Genomic DNA, 21764 nt, shown 5'->3' with positions numbered 1-21764 from the left:
TAATATCATGATAATATAATAATTTAAAATCTCATTTGATATTATAAACATTGGGTTAACAACATTTAACAAGATCGTTAACCTAAAGGTTTCAAAACAACACTTACATGTAACGACTAACGATGACTTAACGACTCAGTTAAAATGTATATACATGTAGTGTTTTAATATGTATTTTTACACTTTTGAAAGACTTCAATACACTTATCAAAATACTTCTACTTAACAAAAATGCTTACAATTACATCCTCGTTCAGTTTCATCAACAATTCTACTCGTATGCACCCGTATTCATACTCGTACAATACACAGCTTTTAGATGTATGTACTATTGGTATATACACTCCAATGATCAGCTCTTAGCAGCCCATGGGAGTCACCTAACACATGTGGGAACCATCATTTGGCAACTAGCATGAAATATCTCATAAAATTACAAAAATATGAGTAATCATTCATGACTTATTTACATGAAAACAAAATTACATATCCTTTATATCTAATCCATACACCAACGAACAAAAACACCTACAAACACTTTCATTCTTCAATTTTCTTCATCTAATTGATCTCTCTCAAGTTCTATCTTCAAGTTCTATGTGTTCTTCATAAATTCCAAAAGTTCTAGTTTCATAAAATCAAGAATACTTTCAAGTTTGCTAGCTCACTTCCAATCTTGTAAGGTGATCATCCAACCTCAAGAAATCTTTGTTTCTTACAGTAGGTTATCATTCTAATACAAGGTAATAATCATATTCAAACTTTGGTTCAATTTCTATAACTATAACAATCTTATTTCAAGTGATGATCTTACTTGAACTTGTTTTCGTGTCATGATTCTGCTTCAAGAATTTCGAGCCATCCAAGGATCCGTTGAAGCTAGATCCATTTTTCTCTTTTCCAGTAGGTTTATCCAAGGAACTTAAGTTAGTAATGATGTTCATAACATCATTCGATTCATACATATAAAGCTATCTTATTCGAAGGTTTAAACTTGTAATCACTAGAACATAGTTTAGTTAATTCTAAACTTGTTCGCAAACAAAAGTTAATCCTTCTAACTTGACTTTTAAAATTAACTACACACATGTTCTATATCTATATGATATGCTAACTTAATGATTTAAAACCTGGAAACACGAAAAACACCGTAAAACTGGATTTACGCCGTCGTAGTAACACCGCGTGCTGTTTTGGGTTAGTTAATTAAAAACTATGATAAACTTTGATTTAAAAGTTGTTATTCTGAGAAAATGATTTTATTATGAACATGAAACTATATCCAAAAATTATGGTTAAACTCAAAGTGGAAGTATGTTTTCTAAAATGGTCATCTAGACGTCGTTCTTTCGACTGAAATGACTACCTTTACAAAAACGACTTGTAACTTATTTTTCCGACTACAAACCTATACTTTTTCTGTTTAGATTCATAAAATAGAGTTCAATATGAAACCATAGCAATTTGATTCACTCAAAACGGATTTAAAACGAAGAAGTTATGGGTAAAACAAGATTGGATAATTTTTCTCATTTTAGCTACGTGAAAATTGGTAACAAATCTATTCCAACCATAACTTAATCAACTTGTATTGTATATTATGTAATCTTGAGATACCATAGACACGTATACAATATTTCGACCTATCATGTCGACACATCTATATATATTTCGGAACAACCATAGACACTCTATATGTGAATGTTGGAGTTAGCTATACAGGGTTGAGGTTGATTCCAAAATATATATAGTTTGAGTTGTGATCAATACTGAGATACGTATACACTGGGTCGTGGATTGATTCAAGATAATATTTATCGATTTATTTCTGTACATCTAACTGTGGACAACTAGTTGTAGGTTACTAACGAGGACAGCTGACTTAATAAACTTAAAACATCAAAATATACTAAAAGTGTTGTAAATATATTTTGAACATACTTTGATTATATGTATATATTGTTATAGGTTCGTGAATCAACCAGTGGCCAAGTCTTACTTCCCGACGAAGTAAAAATCTGTGAAAGTGAGTTATAGTCCCACTTTTAAAACCTAATATTTTTGGGATGAGAATACATGCAGGTTTTATAAATGATTTACAAAATAGACACAAGTACGTGAAACTACATTCTATTGTTGAATTATCGAAATCGAATATGCCCCTTTTTATTAAGTCTGGTAATCTAAGAATTAGGGAACAGACACCCTAATTGACGCGAATCCTAAAGATAGATCTATTGGGCCTAACAAACCCCATCCAAAGTACCGGATGCTTTAGTACTTCGAAATTTATATCATATCCGAAGGGTGTCCCGGAATGATGGGGATATTCTTATATATGCATCTTATTAATGTCGGTTACCAGGTGTTCACCATATGAATGATTTTTATCTCTATGTATGGGATGTGTATTGAAATATGAAATCTTGTGGTCTATTATTATGATTTCATATATATAGGTTAAACCTATAACTCACCAACATTTTTGTTGACGTTTAAAGCATGTTTATTCTCAGGTGAATATTAAGAGCTTCCGCTGTTGCATACTAAAATAAGGACAAGATTTGGAGTCCATGTTTGTATGATATTGTATAAAAACTGCATTCAAGAAACTGATTTCGATGTAACATATTTGTATTGTAAACCATTATGTAATGGTCGTGTGTAAACAGGATATTTTAGATTATCATTATTTGATAATCTACGTAAAGCTTTTTAAACCTTTATTTATGAAATAAAGGTTATGGTTTTATTTAAAAATGAATGCAGTCTTTGAAAAACGTCTCATATAGAGGTCAAAACCTCGCAACGAAATCAATTAATATGGAACGTTTTTAATCAATAAGAACGGGACATTTCAGTTGGTATCCGAGCGTTGGTCTTAGAGAACCAGAAAATTTGCATTAGTGTGTCTTATTGAGTTTGTTAGGATGCATTAGTGAGTCTGGACTTCGACCGTGTTTTCCTTAAAAATGATTGCTTAACATTTTTGTTGGAAACTATATATTTTTAACATATGAATATTATGTGATATATTAATCTCTTATCGTGTTTGATATTATGTGATAGATGTCTACCTCTAGAACAAGTCCCATTGACTCACCTAATAATAATGAAGAGTCAAATGTAAATTGGAATGATTCGTGGACTGATTCACAAGTTCCCGAAGAGGAACCGGAAGAAGAGTCGAAACCGGAAGAAGAATCGGAACCGGAAGAAGAAATAGAACCGGTGGGGGAAATAATAAAACGGTTAAGTAAAAGAGAATCCTCAACCAACCGACCAAGGTTAATTATGGTCAATGGTGTTTCCGCCAAGGAAGCAAAATATTGGGAGGATTACCAATTCTCCGATGAATCGGATTCCGACGAGAATTCCGATGATGTTATAGAAATTACACCAACTGAATTTAAAAAGGCAAAAGAAAATAATAAGGGAAAGGGCATAAAAATAGAGAAATCTAATTCCAACCCCGATGAACTTTATATGTATCGTCAACCCCCGAAGTCCTTAAGTTGTAACAATGACCCGGGAACCTCTAAACCACCAGGTTTTTCTAAACCAATGTGGATAACGACGGCTCGTATTAGGGGAACATCATATATCCCTAGAAACTTGGTAAAACGAACCAAAACCGAACAAGAAGAAACGAGCGAGTCGGAATAAGATAGTTATATTCGTGTGGTGTAATATATGTAATATAGTGTGCTTATGCTTTATGATATATGTAAAAATTGCTTGTATTAATAAGTATTTTTTTTATGAATCTAACTCTTGTCTATTTTACAGTATAAAAACACAAAATGGATAGACAACCCAATATTTTAAGAGACCTACCCGGAGACATGATTGATGAAATCTTGTCTAGAGTCGGTCAGAATTCCTCGGCACAACTATTTAAGGCGAGATCAGTTTGTAAGACATTCGAAGAACGTTCCAAGAATGCCTTGGTTTATAAAAGGCTTTCGTTCGGAAGATGGGGAATATCACATTGGGAAATCCATAAGTTACGATGTGTTTACTTTGACGCATATATTGCGGGGAACCCAAATGCTATTTTACGCAACGGGTTAAGAAATTATTTTGACTCATTATATCCGAATATAGGACTTCGTGATTTAGAAAAAGCGGCTAACATGCAACATAAAGAAGCATGTTATGCTTACGGGTTAGTAATGTTCGCTTCTCACCAAAGTGAGAACAAGAACATCGGGCTACAACTATTAAACAAAACGTTCCCACAAGTGACGGAGTCGGTAATTGGGGTAAGAAATGAGGTTTTTAGGTTATTACGAGACTGTTGGTCATTACGTAACCCTCGTCCCTTTGATGACGTTACAACACGCTGTCTTATCAACGGCCATAACGGTTATGTTCCACAAGACCAAGGATGGGAAGTAGTCCTAGTAAAACCAGAATGCATGACTTGTTTCTGGACGTATGAATTACGTGTCTTTATTGCCTTTGCTGAACGACTTGTGTACTAGCTAGAATTATCTTCACAACTATCTTGTATCAAAGTTATTGTGTGCTATATTTCATGCTTTATGTAAAATAAGCGGTATTGTAAGTTTGTAAAATATTGTATAAAAGTTTGAACGCGAAATATTATTACAATCAGTTTTTCATATAGAATTGTAGTAGTTGAATTGTATATTAGCTACTAAGTATGAACTTAACGGGTAGGTACTACCCGAATTTAAACTTATAAAACGCTAATATGAAGAAAAAGCTTTTATAAATGAGTTCATATTATGCTACGAAATACTATTAACTACTCTTAATATTCTGTATGATTAACTTGTTCCATTTGACTATTTTGAAGGAAATGGCACCGACTACTCGACACACCGTGAATATGAATGAAGAGGAATTCCGTACTTTTCTAGCTTCAAACATAGCCGCAGTACAGGCTGCGCTACATACCAACAATAACCTTGGATCTGGCAGTACAGGAAATCGTGTAGGATGCACCTACAAAGAATTCAATGCCTGCAAACCTTTGGAATTTGATGGAACCGAAGGACCGATCGGATTGAAACGGTGGACCGAGAAGGTCGAATCGGTGTTTGCCATAAGTAAGTGTACTGAAGAGGACAAAGTTAAGTACGCTACCCATACCTTCACAGGTTCTGCGTTAACATGGTGGAATACCTATCTAGAGCAAGTGGGACAAGACGATGCGTACGCACTACCGTGGTCAGCATTCAAGCACTTGATGAACGAGAAGTACCGTCCCAGAACCGAGGTCAATAAGCTCAAGACAGAACTTAGAGGGTTACGAACCCAAGGATTTGATATTACCACGTATGAGAGACGATTCACAGAATTGTGCCTATTGTGTCCGGGAGCATTCGAAGATGAGGAAGAGAAGATCGACGCGTTTGTGAAAGGATTACCGGAAAGAATCCAAGAAGATATAAGTTCACACGAGCCTGCCTCCATACAACAGGCATGTAGAATGGCTCACAAACTAGTGAACCAGATTGAAGAAAGAATTAAAGAACAGACTGCTGAAGAGGCCAATGTGAAGCAAGTCAAAAGAAAGTGGGAGGAAAACAGTGATAAGAATCACCAATACAACAACAACAGCAATTACAACAATAATCGCAACAATTATCCCAACAATCGCAACATCAATCGCAACTACAACAAACGGCCCAACAACAACAACAACAACAACAACAGCAACAGCAACTACAACAATCATCCCAACAACAATAATAACCGCAACAACAACAACAATCAGAAGCAGCTATGCCAAAGGTGTGAAAAGTATCACTCGGGGTTCTGCACCAAATTTTGCAACAAGTGTAAAAGAAATGGTCATAGCGCGGCGAAGTGTGAGGTCTACGGACCAGGGGTTAATAGAACGAAAGGAACAAATGGTGTCGGAACGAGTAATGGCGGAGCAAGTAGTGTCGGAGCAAGTTATGCCAATGTAGTTTGTTATAAATGTGGAAAACCGGGCCACATTATTAGAAATTGCCCGAACCAGGAGAACACGAATGGACAAGGCCGCGGAAGAGTTTTCAATATTAATGCGGCAGAGGCACAGGAAGACCCGGAGCTTGTTACGGGTACGTTTCTTATTGACAATAAATCTGCTTACGTTTTATTTGATTCGGGTGCGGATAGAAGCTATATGAGTAGAGATTTTTGTGCTAAATTAAGTTGTCCATTGACGCCTTTGGATAGTAAATTTTTTCTTGAATTAGCAAATGGTAAATTAATTTCAGCAGAAAATATATGTCGGAATCGAGAAATTAAACTGGTTAGCGAAACATTTAAGATTGATTTGATACCAGTAGAGTTAGGGAGTTTTGATGTGATAATCGGTATGGACTGGTTGAAAGAAGTGAAAGCAGAGATCGTTTGTTACAAAAATGCAATTCGCATTATACGAGAAAAAGGAAAACCCTTAATGGTGTACGGAGAAAAGGGCAACACGAAGCTACATATTATTAGTAATTTGAAGGCACAAAAACTAATAAGAAAAGGTTGCTATGCTGTTCTAGCACACGTCGAGAAAGTACAAACTGAAGAAAAGAGCATCAATGATGTTCCCATTGCAAAAGAATTTCCCGATGTATTTCCGAAAGAATTACCGGGATTACCCCCACATCGATCCGTTGAATTTCAAATAGATCTTGTACCAGGAGCTGCACCAATAGCTCGTGCTCCTTACAGACTCGCACCCAGCGAGATGAAAGAACTACAAAGCCAATTACAAGAACTTTTAGAGCGTGGTTTCATTCGACCAAGCACATCACCGTGGGGAGCTCCTGTTTTGTTTGTCAAGAAGAAAGATGGTACATTCAGGTTGTGTATCGACTACCGAGAGTTGAACAAACTTACCATCAAGAACCGCTACCCACTACCGAGAATCGATGACTTATTTGATCAACTACAAGGCTCGTCTGTTTATTCAAAGATTGACTTACGTTCCGGGTATCATCAAATGCGGGTGAAAGAAGATGATATTCCAAAGACTGCTTTCAGAACACGTTTCGGTCATTACGAGTTTATGGTCATGCCGTTTGGTTTAACTAATGCACCAGCTGTGTTCATGGACCTTATGAACCGAGTGTGTGGACCATACCTTGACAAGTTTGTCATTGTTTTCATTGATGACATACTTATTTACTCAAAGAATGACCAAGAACACGGTGAACATTTGAGAAAGGTGTTAGAAGTATTGAGGAAGGAAGAATTGTACGCTAAGTTTTCAAAGTGTGCATTTTGGTTGGAAGAAGTTCAATTCCTCGGTCACATAGTGAACAAAGAAGGTATTAAGGTGGATCCGGCAAAGATAGAAACTGTTGAAAAGTGGGAAACCCCGAAAACTCCGAAACACATACGCCAGTTTTTAGGACTAGCTGGTTACTACAGAAGGTTCATCCAAGACTTTTCCAGAATAGCAAAACCCTTGACTGCATTAACGCATAAAGGGAAGAAATTTGAATGGAATGATGAACAAGAGAAAGCGTTTCAGTTATTGAAGAAAAAGCTAACTACGGCACCTATATTGTCATTGCCTGAAAGGAATGATGATTTTGTGATTTATTGTGATGCATCAAAGCAAGGTCTCGGTTGTGTATTAATGCAACGAACGAAGGTGATTGCTTATGCGTCTAGACAATTGAAGATTCACGAACAAAATTATACGACGCATGATTTGGAATTAGGCGCGGTTGTTTTTGCATTAAAGACTTGGAGGCACTACTTATATGGGGTCAAAAGTATTATATATACCGACCACAAAAGTCTTCAACACATATTTAATCAGAAACAACTGAATATGAGGCAGCATAGGTGGATTGAATTGTTGAATGATTACGACTTTGAGATTCGTTACCACCCGGGGAAGGCAAATGTGGTAGCCGATGCCTTGAGCAGGAAGGACAGAGAACCCATTCGAGTAAAATCTATGAATATAATGATTCATAATAACCTTACTACTCAAATAAAGGAGGCGCAACAAGGAGTTTTAAAAGAGGGAAATTTAAAGGATGAAATACCCAAAGGATCGGAGAAGCATCTTAATATTCGGGAAGACGGAACCCGGTATAGGGCTGAAAGGATTTGGGTACCAAAATTTGGAGATATGAGAGAAATGGTACTTAGAGAAGCTCATAAAACCAGATACTCAATACATCCTGGAACGGGGAAGATGTACAAGGATCTCAAGAAACATTTTTGGTGGCCGGGTATGAAAGCCGATGTTGCTAAATATGTAGGAGAATGTTTGACGTGTTCTAAGGTCAAAGCTGAGCATCAGAAACCATCAGGTCTACTTCAACAACCCGAAATCCCGGAATGGAAATGGGAAAACATTACCATGGATTTCATCACTAAATTGCCAAGGACAGTAAGTGGTTTTGATACTATTTGGGTAATAGTTGATCGTCTCACCAAATCAGCACACTTCCTACCAATAAGAGAAGATGACAAGATGGAGAAGTTAGCACGACTGTATTTGAAGGAAGTCGTCTCCAGACATGGAATACCAATCTCTATTATCTCTGATAGGGATGGCAGATTTATTTCAAGATTCTGGCAGACATTACAGCAAGCATTAGGAACTCGTCTAGACATGAGTACTGCCTATCATCCACAAACTGATGGGCAGAGCGAAAGGACGATACAAACGCTTGAAGACATGCTACGAGCATGTGTTATTGATTTCGGAAACAGTTGGGATCGACATCTACCGTTAGCAGAATTTTCCTACAACAACAGCTACCATTCAAGCATTGAGATGGCGCCGTTTGAAGCACTTTATGGTAGAAAGTGCAGGTCTCCGATTTGTTGGAGTGAAGTGGGGGATAGACAGATTACGGGTCCGGAGATTATACAAGAAACTACCGAGAAGATCATCCAAATTCAACAACGGTTGAAAACCGCCCAAAGTCGACAAAAGAGCTACGCTGACATTAAAAGAAAAGATATAGAATTTGAAATTGGAGAGATGGTCATGCTTAAAGTTGCACCTTGGAAAGGCGTTGTTCGATTTGGTAAACGAGGGAAATTAAATCCAAGGTATATTGGACCATTCAAGATTATTGATCGTGTCGGACCAGTAGCTTACTGACTAGAGTTACCTCAGCTGTACATAACACTTTCCACGTCTCGAATTTGAAGAAATGTTTTGCTAAAGAAGATCTCACTATTCCGTTAGATGAAATCCAAATCAACGAAAAACTTCAATTCATCGAAGAACCCGTCGAAATAATGGATCGTGAGGTTAAAAGACTTAAGCAAAACAAGATACCAATTGTTAAGGTTCGATGGAATGCTCGTAGAGGACCCGAGTTCACCTGGGAGCGTGAAGATCAGATGAAGAAGAAATACCCGCATCTATTTCCAGAAGATTCGTCAACACCTTCAACAGCTTAAAATTTCGGGACGAAATTTATTTAACGGGTAGGTACTGTAGTGACCTGAACTTTTCCATGTTTATATATATTAATTGAGATTGATATTTACATGATTAAATGTTTCCAACATGTTAAGCAATTAAACTTGTTAAGACTTGATCAATTGAAATATGTTTCATATAGACAATTGACCACCCAAGTTGACCGGTGATTCACGAACGTTAAAACTTGTAAAAACTATATGATGACATATATATGGATATATATATATCGTTAACATGATACTATGATAAGTAAACATATCATTAAGTATATTAACAATGAACTACATATGTAAAAACAAGACTACTAACTTAATGATTTTTAAACGGGACATATATGTAACGATTATCGTTGTAAAGACATTTAATGTATATATATCATATTAAGAGATATTCATACATGATAATATCATGATAATATAATAATTTAAAATCTCATTTGATATTATAAACATTGGGTTAACAACATTTAACAAGATCGTTAACCTAAAGGTTTCAAAACAACACTTACATGTAACGACTAACGATGACTTAACGACTCAGTTAAAATGTATATACATGTAGTGTTTTAATATGTATTTTTACACTTTTGAAAGACTTCAATACACTTATCAAAATACTTCTACTTAACAAAAATGCTTACAATTACATCCTCGTTCAGTTTCATCAACAATTCTACTCGTATGCACCCGTATTCATACTCGTACAATACACAGCTTTTAGATGTATGTACTATTGGTATATACACTCCAATGATCAGCTCTTAGCAGCCCATGGGAGTCACCTAACACATGTGGGAACCATCATTTGGCAACTAGCATGAAACATCTCATAAAATTACAAAAATATGAGTAATCATTCATGACTTATTTACATGAAAACAAAATTACATATCCTTTATATCTAATCCATACACCAACAACCAAAAACACCTACAAACACTTTAATTCTTCAATTTTATTCATATAATTGATCTCTCTCAAGTTCTATCTTCAAGTTCTATGTGTTCTTCATAAATTCCAAAAGTTCTAGTTTCATAAAATCAAGAATACTTTCAAGTTTGCTAGCTCACTTCCAATCTTGTAAGGTGATCATCCAACCTCAAGAAATCTTTGTTTCTTACAGTAGGTTATCATTCTAATACAAGGTAATAATCATATTCAAACTTTGGTTCAATTTCTATAACTATAACAATCTTATTTCAAGTGATGATCTTACTTGAACTTGTTTTCGTGTCATGATTCTGCTTCAAGAACTTCGAGCCATCCAAGGATCCGTTGAAGCTAGATCCATTTTTATCTTTTCCAGTAGGTTTATCCAAGGAACTTAAGGTAGTAATGATGTTCATAACATCATTCGATTCATACATATAAAGCTATCTTATTCGAAGGTTTAAACTTGTAATCACTAGAACATAGTTTAGTTAATTCTAAACTTGTTCGCAAACAAAAGTTAATCCTTCTAACTTGACTTTTAAAATTAACTACACACATGTTCTATATCTATATGATATGCTAACTTAATGATTTAAAACCTGGAAACACGAAAAACACCGTAAAACTGGATTTACGCCGTCGTAGTAACACCGCGGGCTGTTTTGGGTTAGTTAATTAAAAACTATGATAAACTTTGATTTAAAAGTTGTTATTCTGAGAAAATGATTTTTATTATGAACATGAAACTATATCCAAAAATTATGGTTAAACTCAAAGTGGAAGTATGTTTTCTAAAATGGTCATCTAGACGTCGTTCTTTCGACTGAAATGACTACCTTTACAAAAACGACTTGTAACTTATTTTTCCGACTAATACTTTTTCTGTTTAGATTCATAAAATAGAGTTCAATATGAAACCATAGCAATTTGATTCACTCAAAACGGATTTAAAACGAAGAAGTTATGGGTAAAACAAGATTGGATAATTTTTCTCATTTTAGCTACGTGAAAATTGGTAACAAATCTATTCCAACCATAACTTAATCAACTTGTATTGTATATTATGTAATCTTGAGATACCATAGACACGTATACAATATTTCGACCTATCATGTCGACACATCTATATATATTTCGGAACAACCATAGACACTCTATATGCGAATGTTGGAGTTAGCTATACAGGGTTGAGGTTGATTCCAAAATATATATAGTTTGAGTTGTGATCAATACTGAGATACGTATACACTGGGTCGTGGATTGATTCAAGATAATATTTATCGATTTATTTCTGTACATCTAACTGTGGACAACTAGTTGTAGGTTACTAACGAGGACAGCTGACTTAATAAACTTAAAACATCAAAATATACTAAAAGTGTTGTAAATATATTTTGAACATACTTTGATTATATGTATATATTGTTATAGGTTCGTGAATCAACCAGTGGCCAAGTCTTACTTCCCGACGAAGTAAAAATCTGTGAAAGTGAGTTATAGTCCCACTTTTAAAATCTAATATTTTTGGGATGAGAATACATGCAGGTTTTATAAATGATTTACAAAATAGACACAAGTACGTGAAACTACATTCTATGGTTGAATTATCGAAATCGAATATGCCCCTTTTTATTAAGTCTGGTAATCTAAGAATTAGGGAACAGACACCCTAATTGACGCGAATCCTAAAGATAGATCTATTGGGCCTAACAAACCCCATCCAAAGTACCGGATGCTTTAGTACTTCAAAATTTATATCATATCCGAAGGGTGTCCCGGAATGATGGGGATATTCTTATATATGCATCTTGTTAATGTCGGTTACCAGGTGTTCACCATATGAATGATTTTTATCTCTATGTATGGGATGTGTATTGAAATATGAAATCTTGTGGTCTATTATTATGATTTCATATATATAGGTTAAACCTATAACTCACCAACATTTTTGTTGACGTTTAAAGCATGTTTATTCTCAGGTGAATATTAAGAGCTTCCGCTGTTGCATACTAAAATAAGGACAAGATTTGGAGTCCATGTTTGTATGATATTGTGTAAAAACTGCATTCAAGAAACTGATTTCGATGTAACATATTTGTATTGTAAACCATTATGTAATGGTCGTGTGTAAACAGGATATTTTAGATTATCATTATTTGATAATCTACGTAAAGCTTTTTAAACCTTTATTTATGAAATAAAGGTTATGGTTTTATTTAAAAATGAATGCAGTCTTTGAAAAACGTCTCATATAGAGGTCAAAACCTCGCAACGAAATCAATTAATATGGAACGTTTTTAATCAATAAGAACGGGACATTTCACAATAGATCTATCTTTAGGATTCGCGCCTACCGTACATAGACAAGTAGTTTAATGTTACCAAGCTAAGGGTATATTTCTGGTTTAAACCCACATAGAATTTGTTTTAGTACTTGTGCCTATTTCGTAAAACATTTATAAAACAGCGCATGTATTCTCAGCCCAAAAATATATATTGCAAAAGCAATTAAAAAGGGAGCAAATGAAACTCACAATACTGTATTTCGTAGCAATTATGTATATGACGGAACTGAACAAGTGCAGGGTTTGTCTCGGATTCACGAACTTATCAATATTGTGATTCAATATTGCAGGAAAGTACGTAGACGCAACGAAAATGATAAACGTTAGGTTGACCTCACGAGCAATACCCTCGAACAATACCCATAACCTCCATAGCTATAACCCATAATTTCCTTAGCTCTATCCCGTTTGAAAACTTATTTTGAAATCGTCTGAATATAACTCCGTCGTAGTATTTTATGTATACTAATAATATCTTGAAATAATACTAAGTAAATATATATATGTAATTCGATTGAGAGAGTTTAGAGAAATATATTTTCAAGTTTCTATGAAATAATGAAACCTATTGAATTCTATTTATAATAGATTTTTGAATTATTAAAGTATGAATTATTAAAGTGAATTATTAAAGTATGAATTATTAAAATGAATTATTAAAGTATGAATTATTAAAGTATGAATTATTAAAGTGAATTATTAAAGTATGAATTATTAAAGTGAATTATTAGAGTATGAATTATTAAAGTGAATTATTAAAGTATGAATTATTAAAGTATGAATTATTAAAGTGGATTATTAAAGTGAATTATTAAAGTTAAAGTAAAGTAAAAGTAAAGTAAAAGTAAAGTAAAGGTAAAGTTAAAGTATAGTAAAAGTATAAAACTATATACGTATAATACGCGTATATATAATATTAATTTAAATCGTTATATATATTTAATAAAATAAAATATAAATATCGTTATCTTTATCATACTGGTTAAGTAATGAGTTGTCAAAAGTGGTTCTAGATATTTATAAATGTTATATACGTTTTAATAATAAAGTTCTTTTTAAACTGAAAACGTCTTTGTACTTTTGAAACTAAATTAATAGAATATTATGGAAACCAATTCCCCACTATCTTTTGTCTAACTTTCGTAAATGACACTTTTTGTTTTTATTTATAAATAGCTTTACAAATTATTCTGAATATCGTTAAGAGGAATAGATTTTCTCAAATCATAGTGGACCTCTCAACAGAGACTTGTAATCATAATTCAATGTTTCTGATAATTCAATCATTTAATATATTTTTTTTAATTTCGTCGATAATCATATTGAAACAAATACGTTCATATAAAGCATTATACTTTTAAATACTTTGTTGACATTTTCAATTTATAACATATACACATATACATACATATTCATATATGTTCATTTAATGGTTCGTGAATCATTGGAATTTGGTCGAGGTTTAAATGAATGTATAAACATAGTTTAAAATCCTTGAGATTTAACTTAACAAACATTGCTTATCGTGTCAGAATAATATAAAGTTAAAGTTTAAATTTAGTCGAAAATTTCCGGGTCGTCACAGTACCTACCCGTTAAAGAAATTTCGTCCCCGAAATTTGATAGAGGTCGTTATGGCTAACAATGAGAATGTTATTATGACGATTATGAAGTTTTATCATGTCTAAGAAGTATGGATAAAATAATTCGATTACTCAAAGCGTATGAGGGAAGTTATCGTAAATGAAGGAAATAAGATTATAGTGATTCGTCATATCTTTTGACGTCATCACAATTGATCTCCGAATTTAAACAAAATCTTTTTAATCTATGTTGGATTTGATGCTTCGGTGATTAAGGAGATTATGATTCTCTTCGAATTAATACGATAATCCATCTTGATTTCTCTGTCGGGTATTTCACTATAAATCCACCTCCTTCGTTTCCTTACAACTCACACCTTCTATTCTTTCTCCCTCAACTCATATTTTAAAGTATTTGTCAATATGCTTCACCTAGTATTGATTCTTGATATACTCTTAACTTTCATATCTGTCATTCTTCTTTTTCATCTACCACCGGAGGAAGTTATTTTCTTCTACAATTACCTTGGGGTTATTGTGTTTTTCATTCTCCCGTGTCTTTATATTGCTATACGCATTGATATACACGGTTTGTAATTTCGAGGTTGTTATCGGGCTTTATATTCTCCATTATATTTCGGAGCTTCATGCTTTCATTTTCTCTTCCCAGCCTTAAGTCAAGCGGATAATGGTCCAGAATTCGTAGATATGAATTTTTGGATGAACATAGTTAATGTTCCAAGAAGAAAATCGTAATGGCACGATCTTAATTTGGCAACTTACCAGAATATCTGAAAATATAGAGCTATCAAGATGATATGTTCTTAATATGTTTGGAAATTGGGTAGAATGTAAGAGTCGTGTAAATAGTACATGATGACGTGTAACAACCCAAACCGTAACCGACCAAACACGACGAAATTTCAAACAAACAAAAAAAATTTTCTGGTGCAGGCCATCTGCGCGGCGCGCCAGGTGGCCGCGCGGCGCGCCAAACCACCTGGACAGCCCGCTGTCCCCGGAAGTCAATTTAATGAAAATGTTTGACTAGTTCCCGACACATTTAGCTAAAACGCTTTTAACCATGACTTCATTTATGAAAAACTAGCACGTTTAATTAATAAAATCAAATTTACGAAGCGGGTCCCACATCGACCCAAATTACCCCTTGAGTACCAAAATGCAATATTTGACCATAAGACTTTTAATACAAAACGAAGCCGAGCATGGCGATTGGGGATACGCTACCCAATCCTAAACAATCCAAAAGCAAGTCTCTAAAGCAAACTATGCAAGTCTTCTAGTCCTCGCGCTTACCCGAGCCACCAATCCGCATGCAATCTATAAAAAGAGTCAACAACGAGAGGGTAAGCTAATGCTTAGTGAGTAGAATAAATATATACATGCATATACAACTTACCTACTCGCATCCACGACATCACATAAATACACATAAATCACTTACCTCATCGTACCAAACGCTAGTATCATCAAATCGTATAACTAGCAACCTCATAAGCAATCAATAGCTAGTAACGTCAAACCGTACAACTAGCAACATCATTAGCATAAATAAATATATATAATAAATCAAATTAAATGCTAGCATCAACAATTACAATTCATGGTTAACCAATCTCTTCGCTAGGGGAACGACTTCGCGAATCAAGTCATCGATGTTCATAACATTCGTTAGCTTCCAAAAACGGCTATGGCATGCTAACCCCCCGAGGTGTTCCAAAAACGGCTATGGCATCACCCCTCAAGTGTTCCAAAAACGGCTATGGCATCACTTGCTCAATGTGAGTAGAACACGGCTATTACTCACGCTTTCGTACACCAACACGGCTATGTGTACGGGTAACTCAAATAACAACGTGGGAGTAAAACACGGCTATTACTTGCCACTAAATACACAAACACGGCTATTACTTGCCACTAAATGCACAAACACGGCTATGTGCCTTAGTACAAAACATGGACTAATACGGCTAAGTCCCACAACCTTGGTCACAAAACGGCTATGTGACACCATCAACACGGTACATAAATCATATACATACATATATAGATATTCCACTCACCTTGAAGTCTTGAAGAATGCTTCCAAGTAATCCGCAACTCGCCAATGGAAAGTACCTATTCCATTACCACAATTACAATAATACACTTAGAGTGGATTTACAAATCAACCCAATTCGTAAGTGCAATTTCGACCCAAATGCACTTCCAAGCACAAACCGTGCCCAAACTAACCAATAGTCACTAACACAAGTGAGAATGGTCCTAATATGCCAATTAAACCCGAACTCAAGTGTTAAACACGTGTCATACCCATTTTGACACTTAAACCCTAATTTTGACCCATAAAGGTCAAAATCTCATCCTTTACAAGTTTTGACACCAAAACACATTTAACTCGGTTCTATACTTCAACTTAATCCATTTTAAGTTTATAAACCTCATTAAATCGCCAATCGGGTCATAGTCACCACCAAACCCTAATTTGACCCAAAGTCAAAGTTAGTCAACCAAACAACCTAAAATGGTTTCCAATACTTCCATAATCACTAATCCAAGTGATTAAACTCATAATCAAAGCCTAATCAAGGCCAAACCGCCAACCAACCCAAAACCCACCAACAATAACAATAAACCCGATTACTAGCATCACTAACCCATTTCATCACCTAAAAGGGTATTACAACAAATTAACTCAAAACCCTAACTTGAATATCAAATTAAATAAATGAAATTCGGAGTTTGAGCTTACCAATACTATCACCGCGTAGCCGAGAACGAAAGGAACAACTTTAAAACCCGAGACTTTGAACGATTCGAGCTTCTTCTTCACCAAAACCTCCAATCTCTCTCTAAATATTTGGAAGGGATGAATGGACATGAAAAATGATCCAAAACTGATCCAAAGTAGCTAATATGGCACACAAATCCGGCCCCATGTGATTTTACCCTTTTACCCCTCATTTAATTTAAATAAAAACAAGGGAGTTCTGTCAGCAGCAATCGGCGCGGCGCGCCCCTACCCCGCGCGGCGCGCGACCTCTCTGAAACAGATTCTTTTTCATTTTAAACTTTATATAAATAATCCGCGAAACCCAATCTCGAACGTCTTAATACACAAACAAGCAAGATAAATATTCGGGTCTTACAACTCTCCCCCACTTAAACTCGATCACGTCCTCGTGATCCTCATCACTTAACCAAGTGGACCTCACCCTACGGTCCTCGACATAAGTCCCAATCCGACTTTCCTAAGCAATTCCTTCCCAACGAATCGCCTTCCACAACTAAATCGTCACCCGCGATTTATTCAAATCACTATCCGAGCACTAAAACCATGCTCATTCCCCAACATTGGGAAAACTCAACCAATCTCGTACCAAGATATCGATCCCTTAGCGCACACTTACCGAGTACAACGCTAAAAACAGCCAAGTCTCAACCTAAGGTCAACAACCCGAAACGATGAAACCGAACCAAACGAATCCTTACGGATATCACCTAATCATTAAACATCCCTTGTAGTGCGCAATACGACCAATACGCAACTACCGTAACAATACAATCCAACGGTTAGAAACCGATAGCGCCCAAAACGGCTATGGGAACGCAAATCCCAAGGTGTACGAAATCGTCCATCGTCACACCCGTAACAAACATGTGAGCGAAACACGGCTATCGCATCACTAATCATACCACGTGGTCCTCACGACCCCACCATCGACGCATAAAACGACCGATAGTTCCCACAACATGGTCCTTACGACCCCACCATTGGTGTATCAAACAACCAATAGATTACAACTCAACATGGCCGAAACAACCCGAGCCAAAACACATATGGAGGATGGTCGAAACAACCCGAACCTTAGTGAATTCGCACAACCCGAAATCCACCAACCCAATCCATATATCTCACAACGAAATGACCGCACAACCCGAGTCATCGTGAATACGCGCAAACCGATATTCACTACTACCACCACATAGTATAACCGAGGATGGCCGTACAACCCGATATTCACGTCCCACAACACTACCCTCTTGATGAAGTCAGCGGACCCCGAAGGTCATGCTCCACCAATCTCATTATCGGATGAAGTCAGCGGACCCGAAGATCATGCTTCACCGATCTCAATACCGGATGAAGTCAGCGGACCCGAAGATCATGCTTCACCGATCTCAACACCACGCTCATGACGAAGTCAGCGGACCCTAAAGATCATGCTCCATCAATCACGTAATCCCATGATGAAGTCAGCGGACCCTAAAGATCATGCTCCATCACGCAACCATACTATAATGAAGTCAGCGGACCCCGAAAGTCATGCTTCATTAATCAGATGAAGTCAGCGGACTCCGAAGGTCATGCTTCATCAACTACACACCATAATCGAGCAAGAACCACCTATATCAAACATAGGTACCGAACAAGAATTCTCCAAAAGAGAACCCGACACACACCTTCCTTAACCGAAGGATTTCACCTTGCTCACCAAACACGTCCATTATCTCTCAACGAGATTTACCACATTACCGCCTCGGTGGGATTCCAATCCAAACCATAAGTACAATTTATCCGAAATCGCACTCTACCACGAATCGACCCAAAACTAGGTCTCGGTAAAAATTCCAGATCTACCAAAATCATCATCCGAAATATCACACTAACACTTTCCTCGCGCAGGAGTGCGACTCCCCCACTTGGAAACACGTTCCTATATCACAACTCGTACACCCGTACGATGCTACCAAAGGTAGACTTTACCAACAATTGGGTACACACGACCCATCACCACACCTTGCTCTAACCTTGAGCACACGAAGGATTTCAATCAATCCTTAAACACTTCGAACGAAAAGTGTACCACGATTACACAAACCATACCCTCGCAATTATCCAATTGCTTTAGTTTGTCAAGTTTCACCTAGTCACTCATGTACCTACGGGTTTTTCCCGGTACCCTAAGTACAATGTAACCACAACACAATCGGAGTCGACACCACGCTAGTAGGTATAAAAGAGGCACCTAATGTCGCGTCATAAAGACTCCATTACCAACACACATCGAGATTTCAAACACTCGATCTCAAGGGTTCCAATCACCCGGCCAACCTCATGGTTCATCACTTCAACATAAAAGCGAACACGCGCTTAACAATCGGACACCAAAACCATTTCCGTGGCTTGGTAGAAACATTTCCCAAACAATAAGGAATGCTTGGTTGCACCAAGTCTTACGCCCTTCACCAATCAATTAAAACGTCACCATAGGGTACTTCCATTAGGAACGTCACCCATAACAACAATATGCACAAACCAAGGCATTTAACAACTCACTTCCAAACGGCACTCGATAAACAATCAAAAGACATATTTATTAAGATGAAACGTGCCTTAACGTCTCCTCGCCGCACCCGTCCCCGCTAACTTGGGACGTTCCGACTTACGATGTCCTTCTTTTTGGCAATTAATGCACACCATACTACCACCCTTTGGTACCGAACATTCCCAATATTTGTGACCCCTCACGCCACAATTGTAACACCTAGTCGCACTAGAATCCGATATACCCGTCCGTGTACCACCCGTGCTCACGCTCGGACCCTTAGTCCTCTTACTCGGAGCACCATAAGAAACAACCCTTATCTCCCTTGAAGGTTCACCCTTCTTCGATCGTGTATGCGACTCGAAACCCCTAGCCAAGTCGAATAATTCCGAAAACGATTTCGCTTGACCACGACTAATTTTACTTTTCAAGTCGTCATTCAGAGTCCAATAGAAATCCCCCATTAACAAACGATCACTTCCCAAATACTCCGGACAAAAACGAGCCTTCGCCATAAAGGTCGTCTTGAGAGTACTCAAATCCATAGATCCTTGTCGCAAGTTTCGCAACTCATTACGCAATTCCCACAAATCGGCCGAAGTCCGGAACTCCTCGAAGAATTCCTCCTTAAACTCGTCCCACGATAAGACCATAAACGTTTCACCACCAACAAGATCAATCTTACCATCCAACCAATCCCTTGCCCTACCCCGCAACAAACTAGTTGCGAGCCTCGTCTTCTTCTCGGGAGGGCAATCAATCGTGCGAAAACGCCCTTCGACATCCGAAATCCAAGTTGTGCTTACCAATGGATCCGGTTTCCCGTCGTACATCGGTGGTTTAGTCCTCATGAAGCTCTTAAGATAACGCTTCATTTCGCCACTACTTTGAAGTTTGGAATACTTCCTATCCATTTCTTCTCGAAACGCTCCCATTTGCTCCGCAACGGCGGCCGCAACTCTAGCGTTAAACTCCACGTTATTCGCCTCGACCTCGTTTCGCGTCGTCAATCTCAAAATGCAAAACGATTAGATCACGAACGTATAAAGTCGCACGCACAACTCCGTCCCATCTTGCTATACACTCGTCGTACATCACTCGTTAGACACGATTTGCACCCGTAATAAGGTCTGCAAGTTCTTATTACGCACACACGCCGCATCGACTTGTTAGTACAACGACCGCCTCGCTCGATGATATAAACAAACACAACCAAAATTCTACGCGGTACAAGCACACGCGAGAATTACTATCACAACACAAGAGTATATTAATAATATCCGCATTACTAATATAAACGTTAGTCAACCTATAAACAAGGCACTAACTAAACCCATTCCGACCCGTAATCCTACAAGTCCCGCAACAAATTAAGCACACACAAAAGTCTAAGTCTAGGCACCTATCTCAAGTCACCTAAATCCCTTAGACCATGCCCTGATACCACTTGTAACAACCCAAACCGTAACCGACCAAACACGACGAAATTTCAAACAAACAAAAAAAATTTTCTGGTGCAGGCCATCTGCGCGGCGCGCCAGGTGGCCGCGCGGCGCGCCAAACCACCTGGACAGCCCGCTGTCCCCGGAAGTCAATTTAATGAAAATGTTTGACTAGTTCCCGACACATTTAGCTAAAACGCTTTTAACCATGACTTCATTTATGAAAAACTAGCACGTTTAATTAATAAAATCAAATTTACGAAGCGGGTCCCACATCGACCCAAATTACCCCTTGAGTACCAAAATGCAATATTTGACCATAAGACTTTTAATACAAAACGAAGCCGAGCATGGCGATTGGGGATACGCTACCCAATCCTAAACAATCCAAAAGCAAGTCTCTAAAGCAAACTATGCAAGTCTTCTAGTCCTCGCGCTTACCCGAGCCACCAATCCGCATGCAATCTATAAAAAGAGTCAACAACGAGAGGGTAAGCTAATGCTTAGTGAGTAGAATAAATATATACATGCATATACAACTTACCTACTCGCATCCACGACATCACATAAATACACATAAATCACTTACCTCATCGTACCAAACGCTAGTATCATCAAATCGTATAACTAGCAACCTCATAAGCAATCAATAGCTAGTAACGTCAAACCGTACAACTAGCAACATCA

This window comes from Rutidosis leptorrhynchoides, chromosome 1 (assembly GCF_046630445.1).
Source record: "Rutidosis leptorrhynchoides isolate AG116_Rl617_1_P2 chromosome 1, CSIRO_AGI_Rlap_v1, whole genome shotgun sequence".
Lineage (NCBI taxonomy): Eukaryota > Viridiplantae > Streptophyta > Magnoliopsida > Asterales > Asteraceae > Rutidosis > Rutidosis leptorrhynchoides.
This window is presented reverse-complemented; position numbering follows the sequence as displayed.